We start from the raw sequence: 13985 nt of genomic DNA on the forward strand, positions 1-13985 counted from the left end.
GGAGGAGGTAATATCAACGTGATGATAAATCGTGGCTGATCAAAATACCCAGATCCTTTTTAGTTTCTCCATGAAAATAATCCCTCTCAGAAATACATTTCTTACGTACTTCCCTTAGAACCTTACGTTTTTTGACACTGAACTCCATTCTCCAAATGCGTGACCACTCCATTAGCTTATTCAAGTCTGCCTGTAATTTATTGCTATCATCTTGGCCGATAATTAGGCTAAAGTAACCTCAAAATAGCTAGGGAACTAGAACAAATTTTATCTTTCTGTGTCGATGAGCTGCTGACAGCGTCTAAGGCACCATATTTTAGGAACACTTGCCTTGCTTATTGTCTTGCTCATCCTTGACTTTCGCGGCAAGCTCTCTTTTTCGACAAAATTACAATCGATCAAGCTTCTATTTCGTTTCGTGCCGCCGTCACCTTGTCTACATTGTACCACGTGACAGGCACTTAACTAGATAAACACAGCGGTCAAACGTCGGCCATGCCCAAGGGAATAAATTCTGGCCAGAAGTTTTTAAAGGAAAATATGATAAAACAAACGCCGTTCCGCAAAATAAGCAAATCTGTAAAAGGAAACTTAAGGAGGTAAACGGAAACGCGAGTGTGTTGTTAATTGACCTTTCTGTTGGGAGTTTTGCCATAAAAGTTATAAGCTTTAAAAACACCGCAACTTGCTGACTTGTGTGGTTTTTCTAACTCGTGTGAAACTTGGTTCTAACAGTCTGAAAGCACTCCACCGAGCCAATTCAACATTCACACATGGGTGGAGACGTTTGATTGGCGTTAAAATTTAAGAAATCTGGGCCAATGATGGTCTCCGTCGAGAACCAAGGAACTTTTCGTGTGGATTGTTTTGTTTTATTTACATTCACTTTGCTCATATATTTCGGCTAATTTTGATGCGCGTCAGAACAAAATGTCTGCAATAGCGTTTATTATTTATTTTATGTTTTGATTGTTTTTATATTTTCCGGGTTATCCTAACTAAATATTATCTTAGGACTTTTCCGGTTAAATTCCTTACCCAACTGAGAACAGATTTTTCAGATCATAAGTCAGGTTTAAAGTCTCATTTTCTTCTTGACGCAGAAGTTTCCTTCTTTAATACATTTCAAGTTATTAAAAGAAGGAAACTTCTGCTTAAAGACGCAGAAGTTTCCTTCCCTTCCCTCCCTTTCCCCTAACGCAGAAGTTTCCTTCTTTAATACATTTCAAGGTATAAAAAGAAGGAAACTTCTGCGTAAAGAAGAAATGAGATTTTAAACTGACCTATGCTCTCTAATTAGAACCTCATATGTGCCACTCACTTCCCATATTATTTTCCTTCGTCTCGAGGTTATGATAGGATCTATGCAAGTCGAGATGTTATTTTTTTATTTCCACCGCAAATGACAAGCTATAAGAAGTTATTCTCAACGAACACCTGTCCGCAAATGGCTCTATCAGGAAACTTAAATTTGAGTTCATTCCATTCTTTATATGTTAAAATGTATGTGCCTTCACCATTTGGGATAGTTTGAGTGTTATAAAATTATAGCTCATTAAAAGGAAAAGAAATTCCATGACATTTTATCATCCTTAGTAGAACCATTTTGCATGTGATACAGAATGTTTTGGCGGACGATATTTTACCAATTTTTTGAATTTTAAATCGTATGGGAATCAAAACTTAAAAGTTTTCTCCTTTCCTATACGATTTGCAAAGGCTGGACATAAGATTACATTGAAATTTAAACTGATTACGGATGAACTCGTTGGATTTTGAAATGTAGAATAAGGAGGAAGATTAGAGTTTCTGCTCACACGCAAAAATAAGATGGTGGTATCAAAGCTAACGAAGAAAGATAATTTTCATGCAGTGATTATGAATGCAGTAAACAAAAGGACTTCGAGCCCCTTTTAAAATATTTATGTTACTTCCTTTCAAGAGATCACGTACTACGGGATGACTGCTGTGTAAATTCCATGTGGTAGTAGGGGAAAACTCGATAAGATCCCTACATGATAAGTTGTGACATTAAGGGAAGATATAGTAAAAATGTAAAGTGGTCCATGCATGCACGCACCGATTTCAACGATTCAGAGTAGAGGAAGAGGTTGCACGTTAGAGTCATCGTTTAGAAGAGTAAATGATACTACCAGTTCGTCAAGTAGATGAGGGGCACGGAATAGAATGGAGTTAATATTAAATTCAATGTTTAGTCGACAAACGTTGACTTCATGACTGCATACCGCTGGCTAGTATGTATCGAATCAACTGAGTTAACATAGGAAAAGGTTAATCTTTATTCCGAAAAGAAAGACGCACCCAGACTTGTTAATCTTATTCCAGTCTTATTAGAGACAAAATTTGGAAAGTTTTTCTAGATCTAAGAGCATAACTTTCACGTGCTAAATTCTCATGGATGTTTTTTTTTAAGCTTGCACTTTTGGTTTTTTGATATGAACAACTGACATCGCGCACGTAAATCACGCATATGATTACGATGACTCATGTAATGATAATACACATGAGAGAGAAATGGTACTTATCGGTATTCTCTTGGATGTTTGAGGGATAATAAGTCAATGAACGTTTCAGCCCAAAAGCTTCAGAGGGTCTCGTGACTATGACGTCTGTTTATGACTCAGCCATTGTAAGACGTCATAAACACGCAGGTTCTAAAATGCTTTGATTAGCAAAACGCAAAAGATGTAAAGCATCACTAAACTAGAGATAAATAAATTGATGTGACTTTACCAACCTTTTTGAAATTTAACTTAAATTTTTATCTTTTCTTTCCTTAAGTTCCATCTCGTATTTCATTTGAAAATGTCTCTGTACTCTCAGCAAAGTTGTGTCTCTCTATCTAGGTGTTTGATTATGCGGGAAGTTATTTAAAGAAACTGAATTGTCTTTTTTATTGGATGACGTGAAGGATGACTCCAATGTTTGGGAGTTTCTTTGTGTCATTATATTAAAACATAGACGTTCTGATCTTAAAAACCAATTTCGCACGGTTCGATCTATTTTAAAGAGATATTGCAGTCGGAAAGAGACAAACAGTTTTTAATAATTTCTCAGCATTTAAGGAGCTATATGCGTTACAATATGGTGTCGTTTCTGCAAAGAAGAGGAAGAATTTTTGATTTTGTTACAATGACATGACTTGAAAAAGGGTTAGAATTTACTAGTGCATGATTGCCTCCTTAGATGGACGTACCTGATTCGTCTCTCCTATGCAAATTGGGCTAACCTCTAGACAAGTCATAGAACATCGCGTTCGAAGTTCCTCTGTCAAAGAATCAAATTTCATGTTAGCGGGAATTCAAATGTGGTGTTTTAACAATTTAGCCGAGCGATGTCACCAGAGGTTATTACAATTCTTTCTTAAGCAGGAGGTCAGGGTCAGCTCCTATGGAAGTAACGCAGGTTAACATCTAAGAGCATAGGAGTCAACATAGGTCTCGCTGTGAAAAAAACTGATTATTTCTTCACAATTTAACTGATTGTAAGCAAATTATTTGTCGAAAACAGAAGGGTAAGGCCTCTTCATTAGTTTGGATGCCTTACTAAGCCTTATACGAAACATCAAGTCTTTTTTTTGCAACGAAGAAGGTAAGATTCCTAATTTCGTTATATACCAATAGGAACTTTGAAAAAGCGTAAAATAAATTCATTACACAATTATTTTGCATACTTATGTTTCGTCAACGACACCAATTGCAAGCGACTCAGGCTGACCGACAGACGAATCACATTCAAGTCCCACTGGCAAACGGGAAATGAAAAACTACTGAAATACTCTGGTTGATAAACAGTTTGGAAAACATTCAGCTGTAAAACCTCCCTAAATGAAGAGGGTAAATTACATTATATGCAGATTTACGTATACATTGACAGCTAACGCTGAGCTGTTCTACTTCAAACAGAACTCTTGAAAACCACTTTTGGCTGATGGCGACTTTCTGTCGAAAATGTTATCAAATATGCATATTCAACTTTTCATCATTATTCTTCCAAGAGTTTTTCTCGCACTTGATGTTAATAGGATAACTTGAGACACCAATTTGTATCGTATTTCCGACTTTTCAAGCAAAACCCTGAAAACGTATGAAAACTAACCGCTATTGAGTGCAAATAAGTGATGTTGATGATGAAAAATTGTGAGTAAGTATTATGACGCATCAAAACAAAAAGTCTGACGATTACAACGGATGTGCGTCAGAAAATTATGACGTTTTTTCATTTCGCGATCACTGGTCTATTTGATAACGTCATTGAAAACGTTCAGCGGAAATATAAATTGATTCAATATATAATTTCTCAGTCTGTTGACCCCAAAATGAGTGTATTAACACGAGGTTTAATATCACACGTAAGGTATGGTAAATGAGTATTTGTCGTTGTGGTTCACCAAAGTTTTTCAAGGCCGTGGTGAGCAAATTTCGATGTTTATAAACCTTCACTTGCAAAGAATGACGAAGAAATGTATTTTATTTGAAGACACACGCACTGACCATGCGTGACGTCAAGGTATCAATTCTAATTACTAATTATCATAGCCTAATGTTAATTTCACTTTTCTTTATTATTGTGGGACAGTGATGTACACGTACTTAAGGTCTGTTGAATAAGCTAAAAACCTGTAGATTCTTATTGGACTGATATAATGTTCGTTCCTCAATCTTTTCTTTGTTTTCTTGGAGAGGCACAATTAAAGCGACCTTGATCTTGGCAGTTCTGTTCAAAACAATCTTCCGACCATCAAAATCCTTTCATTAATGAAGGGTGATACAGCCTATGAATTCTTCCACTTTGCTTCTTCACGGTTGTCGAAATTTATTTATTGATATCATACTTAGGTTTATTTCGTGATCTTTCATTATCTCCTTCTATTGCTCCGTGACTGTTTGTGTCCTTTGGCACATTGTGGTTTTTTTGTCATACAAATAAGGCTTGTGTATTTTGTTTTGCTAGTATTTTTTTTGTCATAATCATGCAAACTCAAAATTGGCGGAGGAGCAAAAAAAAAAAAGATAATCATGATAATAATAAAAAAACAAAAAAAATCACTGTCAAGTTAACAAAATGCAGAGTGATTTTCAATTGCTTCAAATTAACTTCCTCACTCGCTAGATCTGAATATCAACTTCCCTTACTGTTTACCATACCTTTCGTAAAGTTTTGATTCTAACACCTTGGTATTACTTGAAAAAATATCTTCCATTTATTTCATCAACTTTCTGCTTGACAACGTTTGGCTATCATAGGGACAAATTTCACGTCGGTCACTCGGTCGTCAAGCCGTTGAGTTTGAAAGCATGGTTACTTTGTGACACTGAAGTTGCCTATGCGTCGAAGGCATATAAGGAAACCTTATGGTAAGACTTTGCTTGAGCAGATTAACACTGGAGAAAAGACCCACAGGTACTGCAAATAACCATCTTGAAAAATTTAGGCTTAAGTTTTCATAATGCAGAATTCGTTTAAAGTTGCTTCATTAAGCATCCCTAAGGGTATCGCTGTCGGTAAATAGTTTTCCATATTCATATCCTTCTTTTGGCTTCTCCATACCTATTCAGTTCTGCGATAATTTGAAACTGTTTTTTTTTTTTTTTATAAAATTGTGGCTCCATGATGATTTGCTCTCTGCTTCAATTTGCTTTCCGAGATCTAATTTGGCGTCCTTTTTGTGTCTCAAATTTCTTGTCTTTTGCTTATTGTGCGTGCGGGGGAGGCAGGATTATATAATTAGTGTTTGTCTGTTAGCAAATGTTTTCGTCTGTTCGCCTACGCATCTACAATTAGTCTTAAACACGAAGGAACTACTTTGAGAGTGCTTTTTGTGCGGTTTTTCAAGTCGGTGAACCACACAGGATGCGATAGGAACGCCCTAGAGAGTCTGGAATTGGTCTGAGCCACAAGAGTTCAGTATTGAAACCACGATTTGTTAGCATTCACGGTATGTTGTTTTTATTTAAAACATAGTAGTAAAGGATATGTGAAGCTCAGTGAGCATCAACGATCTTTAAAGCTGTTAATAGAGTAAAATTTCCGCTTAAGTTCCCGTTAAGTAGTGATAATTTAAGTGGATGTCGAAGGGTTTCATGGAGGATACCGAAAAACTGTTTTTTTCCAAGGTTTTTGATGGCTAAACAGAAAATAGTATGAGTCATTTTAAGCGCCAACACTAAATATGGTTTCAGTGGTTTAAGAGAGTTATACCTAAGTAGCTTTCAACCAATCCCTGCCCGTGTTCAGTTTTTTTAACCTCGCCTGTGATTGGTCCAAACATGGCGACACACGAGTGTTTTCAAGCGAAGAATTGAGAATTTGACGAACCTTTCCTTCGTCGGATCATTCAAATTGTTTTGTTCAGTTATGAGAGCGACAGTTTATAGGATTTGACGCTGACAACGCTCTTTCAGTGACGTTTCACTTTCTGGGTGAGTACGTGTCTACCAATTTTTGTGAAAATTGTTTTTGTCTAAAACTGTCGATTCGTGATTTTTCTAAAACATTTTCAGCGTCCTTTTTTAGAACACTTTGGTTGTGAAAAGGCCAAGTTACGATAAATCATGTAAAAACAGTCTAGACACAAAGGGTAAACGCCTATTTTTTTAGAATTGCAGTGCAAATTAATTCTTGATGACAAAAAATTAATCTCTTATTCATACCCATTTTTAATGCTAGAAAATACGCGCGAAAAAAACACAAAAAAAATTTCCTAAGACGTCAGAACGGAAATATTGATTGTCTGAAGGTAGTTCGTAATTATCACTACAAATTTCAGTACAAGGATAAAAGAAGGTGGTTAGTCTACTAAAATAGTCTTAGTGGTTTTGGCGCCTCAAATATTCCGCCCGTAAGCGCGAAGCGTTCGTTTTCCGACGACCCGCCTGACTGAGTTGGCGGTTTTATGTTCCTTTTACCCATTCCACTTACAGGTTCGCCGCTCATCTTTTGCGGCTCTGATGCTCAAATCTCCTACCAAACAGCTTGGTATGCAAACAAATTGTCAAATTGAATCAGTAAAACTGTATCAAAATCAAGTTAAATGTAGCGCCTGGCGCAGAGAAAATATCAGCGAGGGTGATATTTTTCTTGCGCGTTGGTGTTTTCGACGCAGCTTCAAGGATGAGTGGGCACACCTAATGTAATAACGCAGATACTTCCTTTCTTACGTATCTGTTTTGATTACATTCATTCTGCATTAGTTTTGTTTGGTTGTTTTTGGTAGTATTTTCCAATTGTAACTGATTTGAAACCTGTGAAGTAACACTTCCGCTTTAAATAATTCAATCATTTTTAAATATCCTCTAAACCTTCCAGTCACTACTCCCCTCGCAAAATTTTTGCACTTAGTTGAAAATTTCATCTAAATAAAAAAACCTTAAAGTTCCTCGATTCATGTAATGCGGAATAAATGGCGATTTCAGAGGTAATTGTGCATTTTAAAATATGTATCATTTTTATTTCCTTAATTACTCCAAATCTTTTCCTTAATTTACGTTGTTTTTCTATTAATTGGATAACTGAACAGTGCGGCAGTTAGAGGTGGAAGGCTCTCAACTGAATAAATAAATATTTTTTTAGAAAAGCGTCAGAGAAGTAAGTTTCTTATCAGTGCCTATGGCTGATGTAGTCATAACATCTCCAATGTTTTGCTATTGTGAGGAGAATTAAGGGTTACTTTAATCTTTAGCGGATTTCGCGCGATATAGGTAAGTCTGCAGACTCGGAATGATTAATATCAATAGAGCAGACATGTAATATTTAATGTTCCAGTATCCTGTCACAGGAATTATATTATTGAAATAATGCCTCGTTAATGAGTCACAGTTAAAAGCACGATTTATAATTAATGAAGTGATTCAGCAATTGTTCCCATGTTAAGAAAGCCGACGGTCCTTTTACGTGCTAGAAGTCCGCGGCGTGAAAGGAACAAATAATGAGGCGGTCTACAGTTAAAAACTTCGGCACTTTTCTCGGATGAGCTCAGTCTGGGAATAAAGGTATGGGAAAGAAGTGAGTTTTCACTCACAAACACACACACACGTGGGCTACAACTGTTTATATTAATTCAGCCTGATCGTATTTCTGTGGTGTTGTACAGTTCAGATCAAAGTGATTTATTCATGCCAAGTTATCAAACCAATATGTCTCGAAAAGGTGTATGTCTTTTGCGGGTTACTTTCTATCTTGTATTGCCTGAAGCGTTCCTGGCGATTTCAGAGGCACCTGTTTCATAAAAAGTGCTTCTCAAATTTTTTTCGAAGGCTCTAGAGCTATTCATTAGGTAATTTGACGAAAACAATGCTCCTAATTATATGTTAAGTAAGGTTTATGAGTATCCACAAAGAACAATTTCTCGTGAAGGCAAACAACACATTATCAAGTCGGAAAAGGGGACTCTTTTATACTGAGATAAGCAGCTTTGACCCCTTAATCTCGATCGATTATTTTCGCCGAAGAAACCTTTACGAGAAATGAGCAAAAGTAAAAGAGTATTACAGCGACATGCAGCCTTATTTGGGTAGTAGAAGCTGATTTAATTTATCTGAATTTATCGGATGTCTGTCAAAACTTAGGATAAAAGGTGAGGTACTTAGGGTCCAAATTTTTCCCTTTTTAATAGCTGCCGCGGCTCGTATGTTTAAAAGGTACCGCCGGTGTGTATGTTTAACCTCAAATGTTTTGACATCTTAAGCATGAGCAAAGGACAGCGCATTAGGGTTATGATCACAACTGTCGTAGTACTCACGACCTGGTTCTGTGACTGGACTGATAAAAACGAACACTTCTCCGGCCGTTTCAAAAACTAAGAAAACCGTACCTCAAAGTAAGGAAGTCGTTTTAAGGTGAGCAAATCAAACGCTTAATGTTCCGCTAAACAGCGCCGTTAAAGGCTAGCCGTGATCTATCGAGGGAATTTGTGCACGCGCAAACAGAATTTCGTGGTTTGTCGCATCTAGCCACCGAAAAATTTGAGAGTATCTCTGGTTAGGTTGTTTTTCTTTGGAGCCTTTATCCGAAGCCGGTGAAAGCTGCAAGTATGATTGTTTAATATAACTTAGAACACCCTTAATTGTTTGAGCTTAGTTATGTGAGCTATCTCCAAATGGCCCAGTTCCGAGTTAGATTTGGTGCGTAACTAAAAGGTACGTGTCGCCTGTGCAACCACAGAACTAATCGTCAAGCTCTAAACTGTTGAGAAAGGAAGACTATTTTACTGGATCAATCACGCAATAAAACCGTGGCTTTGAGTTCAGAGAACATAATTTCCGGATAAAGATTAAACTGACTGGCTATCACAAAGAAGATCTTGACTCATAAAAGGCTGGTATTTTTGCAAATTGCACTTACCAAATAAAATTATCCTGAAGTTTCTTGTTGCCTACCTATATTCAACTGAGTAAAACCACCCTCTTAAATCATCCACAGGGTTGGGTAACATTTTGACGAAAATTGTTTCCTTCCAAGATGACTTTTTTAAAGGGTTATGTCGAAACAAGAAAATTGCTTGTGCTATTTGCTTGTTAATAGCCTTAGAAAATTTGCGTAAAGCAAAGATAAACCTTTAAGTGGCCGGACATGTATCATGTGAACAAAATTCGTTCTTATCAAAGGAAAAGATAACTTAGTGTTCTTTTCTTCCTTAACTGTGTTATATAACTGTGTTATATTTACGGATGTCGACCTGAAAAAAATTTTCTGGAACGCTTTCTCTAAAGGACTTTAGGCTCAGAATTTGGAAAGGTTTCTTTTTCAGTCAAGAAATTGGTTGGATTTTTGTCTTTAAACGCCAGTTTTAAATCCAAATATTTGTCCTAACAGAAAGTGTAATGTGAATGTCTAGAATTCCTAATCAACTCTAAATGACACCTACTCGTCGGCTGAGAATCCCCTATTGTCAAAATTTATTTAAACGCACCTTGGGTTGAAGTTCAGAGGAAGCAAGTTGAATACCGGCTTTTTTCGGTTGTGATATCTGGGTTTACAGAATTTTTTAAGTGAATGTATACGTCCGTCTCTCATGAGTTCAAAGGAGATACGCCAAACTCCCTGCCAGAACATCTCCGTATTGAATGTGGCGTATCTGGCGCGAAAGCGGGTTTTACGGCTCTTTTTCCTAAAAGCTGAGGAAATGTTTTAACTTCGTAAATAGGATTAAATTTACTGCAATTAACTTCTACTGGAAACCTGACTACTCTCACGCAAGCTTCAAAAATAACAGCTTTAGGATTCGTTATTTTTAAAAGCGTTTAAAAGTGTTAATTGTAGCCACGCGTCTAAAGCGGAAAGAGCTTTCAATAATTTTTTTCTAACCCAATTTTGTTTTGTGAAGAGTTTCTGACCGAAACCTCGTGCGCCAGTGGCTCCGATTGGAAAGAGACCAAGAGTGGGCATAGGGCACGTCCACGTTCAGTTTTGTTGTTGCTTTTGGATTTTTTTACCTAACCTTGGTAAAACAATCTCATCATTTTTGTGTTGTGAGATGACATTGGGTTTACCGCCAAAGCCTGAATTTTTTTTTGACTCTGCGAGACGAGGCAGAATTTTGCAAGCGCTCAGCTGAACCCTGCACTTGTGATAAAACAGTTCTGATTGAATTAGTCAAGTTATCGCGCTCTTAACTCATTGACCATCGTGAGAAGTTAACCTGAGCATTAAGCAGCAGATAGCACTCGGTTGTGACTTGAACCAAATTGACTGATCTTCGGGCTGACAAAGGACTTAATGAGGTGCTATAATTTTGTTATGCAGTAATACACATAGACACAAATATTTTTTCAGCTCAAGGAGTCGCTCGCTTGAAATTTTCGACAGCCGTTTAGAATAATAACCGCTAAGATGAATCTCCCCTTATCTGTAAGCAAATCACCACATCATACAGTTTCGCGAACTGACTCCGTAGTTTTGGTGTTTTCTGACTTTTCGTGTTCAAAGATAGCACCGTGTATGTGACTAGTATGTTATTGTTCGCTCTATAGTATTGTTGTAGTAGACGCCTAAAGCTTTTGGCCGTGGTATGGTTCCTTACTGATATGTTTATTACAGACTGAATTGTTCGTAAAATCGGAAATTCTTCACCATATGCAGGGTTAGATAAACCAATGCGCGCTATCATACGATTGTTATCGCACTGACCTCACCACGGCTAGGCATTTGAACATTGATATCAGACCCAAGCTTTCTTAAATTCAATTTATAGACCGACATATTTTATCTTCGAGTTCGTTTCACCTATGTCGTTATGAAGACTGATGTAGATTATCAGTTCCGCTTCACCGACAAAGTTATCGTAGAGAAGACCCGATGCATTCTAAAGTTGTTCCAGTGGAATAGTACTGGCGTGATGGCCAATGGTTGTCCAATGGGCACTGCGTTTTGCCTTTGCCAAATTCTGAAGGAATGTGCTTTTGCAATTTGAACCGAGCTGTGTAGGTGAAAATAGCTGCATTGTAATCGGAAATGTCCACTTAAACTTGATTTACGGTTGACACTAGAATCTCGATTAAATTTTTTAGAAGCAAAACGTCGAGACTCTGCAAGAAACAATCTTTGGCGCGTTGCACGCAACAGTTTCTATCGAGTTTCATTTAAAGTTCATGTTGGAAGTTCGTATTGGCCTGTTTAGGCTTGCATACGATTTTAGTCAAGATTTTACAAGTTACTACAGCCAGTTGATGTGTAATCAAATCTTTGTTTGATTTGAACGGCTGTTGGCTTCTTACAAACCTGAAGACCAAAAGGAAACTGTTTTACATTTCTAAACTCGCCCTTTGGAGCTCACTCTCTTCGTACTTTCCAAAAAGTGTTTTGATAACCGAATCGATGAAACACCGTGAGGGAAAAATTGTCGCTTTCTAACTATAACTTACTACGTTTGAAGCTCTTCTTTAACCACAATAATTTGTGATGTCTACCTTCGTCTGATGTAAGGCCTGTTATCGTACTCAATGTTAGATAGCCTTCGCGTGCATTTTGTCCTATTCTCGTCATGGTATACCTTTAAAAAATGCCCTTTCTCTGAAAAAAAAAAAAAAAAAACGCGACATAGTTTTATCAACTTCTAACTTCATGGAGAACTTAAATTCACTGACTGGCTTAGAGTAACTCCCTGATCGTGTGAGAGAATGGGTTCTTATTCTACAGTCATTTCCAGACGAGACTCTTCGATAAAGAAATATTTATCTTTTCGATGAATAAACAGGCAAAGCGTTATTTCAAAACTATCTATCGGTCTCAGCCAAATTCCACTTAGTAAACACATTCCGACCGTTTCTTTCAGATTTGGATTCGAGGAAATGTCATCAGTTGGATGAAAAATTTTAAAGACTTTTTATCGAGATATTCTTTTATGCTCCTGGCACAACACCACTAATCGTCAAGCGGTACCTCTACTCAGAGAGATCACTTAACTTTGTGCACTTCTCTCTAAGAGCAGTATTTTCAATACTGCCACCCTTTCAAAAGAGCTGTTTGTATTAATTATAAATCGTCTGTCGTTAATGTGTTTTCACATAACCAATACTCAGTCGCTAGCGTGCTAGGTGTCACGTCTGGCCTTTTTTTTCTTCTTCTGTGGCTGTGAATGAAGGCTTCCTGTGAGAAAGTGCTATCTCAAGGACATAAATACAATAACAAAATAACAAAATATAAAGCTGGTCGAAAAATCAAGCTGGGTTAAGCACAAATGTACTACAATCATCCTTGTCACCTGACATTTATCGCCAGGTTCCCCTCAGCAAGCCAAACGTACTACGTTTCCTCTGATTGGTATTTGAAATCTTTGAGGAATGGGCAGGAAATAGTCACGCGCTGTCAACTGAGAACCGTTTATGTCGAGAAACTTTTGTTTCTGGAGAATGAAGATAATAAATGCGTAGCTCAAACTTTGCTTTTGCGCAGCAGAAAGTGTCGGATCCGAGCTGTTCAACATTTCTTTCAAGAGCTGAGTTTTTATCCCTATTATGAATAAAGGAATTATAATATAACAACAAATGAAAACAATGTAATTGGTTATTCGAGTTTTTAACTAAATCTTAAAAGTATTTTTTTTCTGACTGATTATTTTTAGTCTTGTAGCTTTTTTTTTTATAGTCATTTAGCGGTTTTGAGATCAACTTTCATTAACGTATAATTACTTAAGTATTTTGTTCGAGAGAATTTGCGGAAAAAGGTTAATTGTGATAAATTGCTCATCAAATCCTCCCTTCTGAATATATAGTGCTCAGTATGGATCACTTGTTTTTCGAGCGTCGCTAGGAAGCGTCTGCTTGCGCACGAAGTGTATGTTGAGATAAGATCCCGTTGTTTTTTTGTATATAAAATATCAAAAGTTGGTAATCACCTGATATCATGTTTATCCCACGTGAACACCAAAGTCCTTTTGAAAATGTTTTGCCTTAGTGTATGACTTAATAACCCGTTTCGTTTTCTAAACCGATTAACTAAGGAATCCTAAAATCGCGTTTGTCAGTTTTTGTACCTTAATATGCGAGTAACATTAATAATGAATGTGCTCGCAGTGCTAAGTCCAAATTGATTCGACGACGAATATCAAAAAAAATTACTCTTATGATCTCGTAATTATAACGTTGTCCAATCAGGAAGCTTATTACATCAACCATGGTTTAAGAAACTCGCCGAGATTACATAGGAGAACGTGATGGAGCGGTATAAAGTAACGTTATAAAAACCTTCAAACCTTTTTACTTATAGGATTGGACTGAATAATTACGTTTGAGGAGTGAGAGCTAAAAATTCCACGGCTTAAAATTGTTGTCGTCGATATTTACCAAACATTACTACATAGACGCAATTCAGAACAATCACACTTTACAAACACGAAAGAAACACTTAGAAAAAAGTTAGGTCTGTATGCAGCCATTATGAACTTAGGGTACTATAAGTAGGGGGAATATTAGGTGCCCGTTCTTAGACATCATGCTAAATAATATGCAAAAAAATGACAAAAAGAA

General features: G+C 36.9%; 1 protein-coding gene and 1 long non-coding RNA gene across 2 annotated transcripts in view; one reads left to right on the forward strand and one right to left on the reverse strand.

Moving 5' to 3' along the window:
* Positions 1 to 13985, forward strand: part of LOC113678524 (uncharacterized) — a 28693-nt gene that overhangs the window by 7898 nt on the left and 6810 nt on the right. The window lies entirely within an intron of this gene.
* LOC149044788 (uncharacterized) lies at positions 3048 to 3833 on the reverse strand. Its single transcript, XR_016186537.1, has 3 exons — positions 3695 to 3833; positions 3218 to 3288; positions 3048 to 3117 (listed from the first exon to the last, which is right to left on the reverse strand). It is a non-coding gene; the product is annotated as an uncharacterized LOC149044788 (long non-coding RNA).

Source organism: Pocillopora damicornis, chromosome 5 (genome assembly GCF_964200805.1).
Source record: "Pocillopora damicornis chromosome 5, jaPocDami1.2, whole genome shotgun sequence".
Classification (NCBI taxonomy): Eukaryota; Metazoa; Cnidaria; class Anthozoa; order Scleractinia; family Pocilloporidae; genus Pocillopora; species Pocillopora damicornis.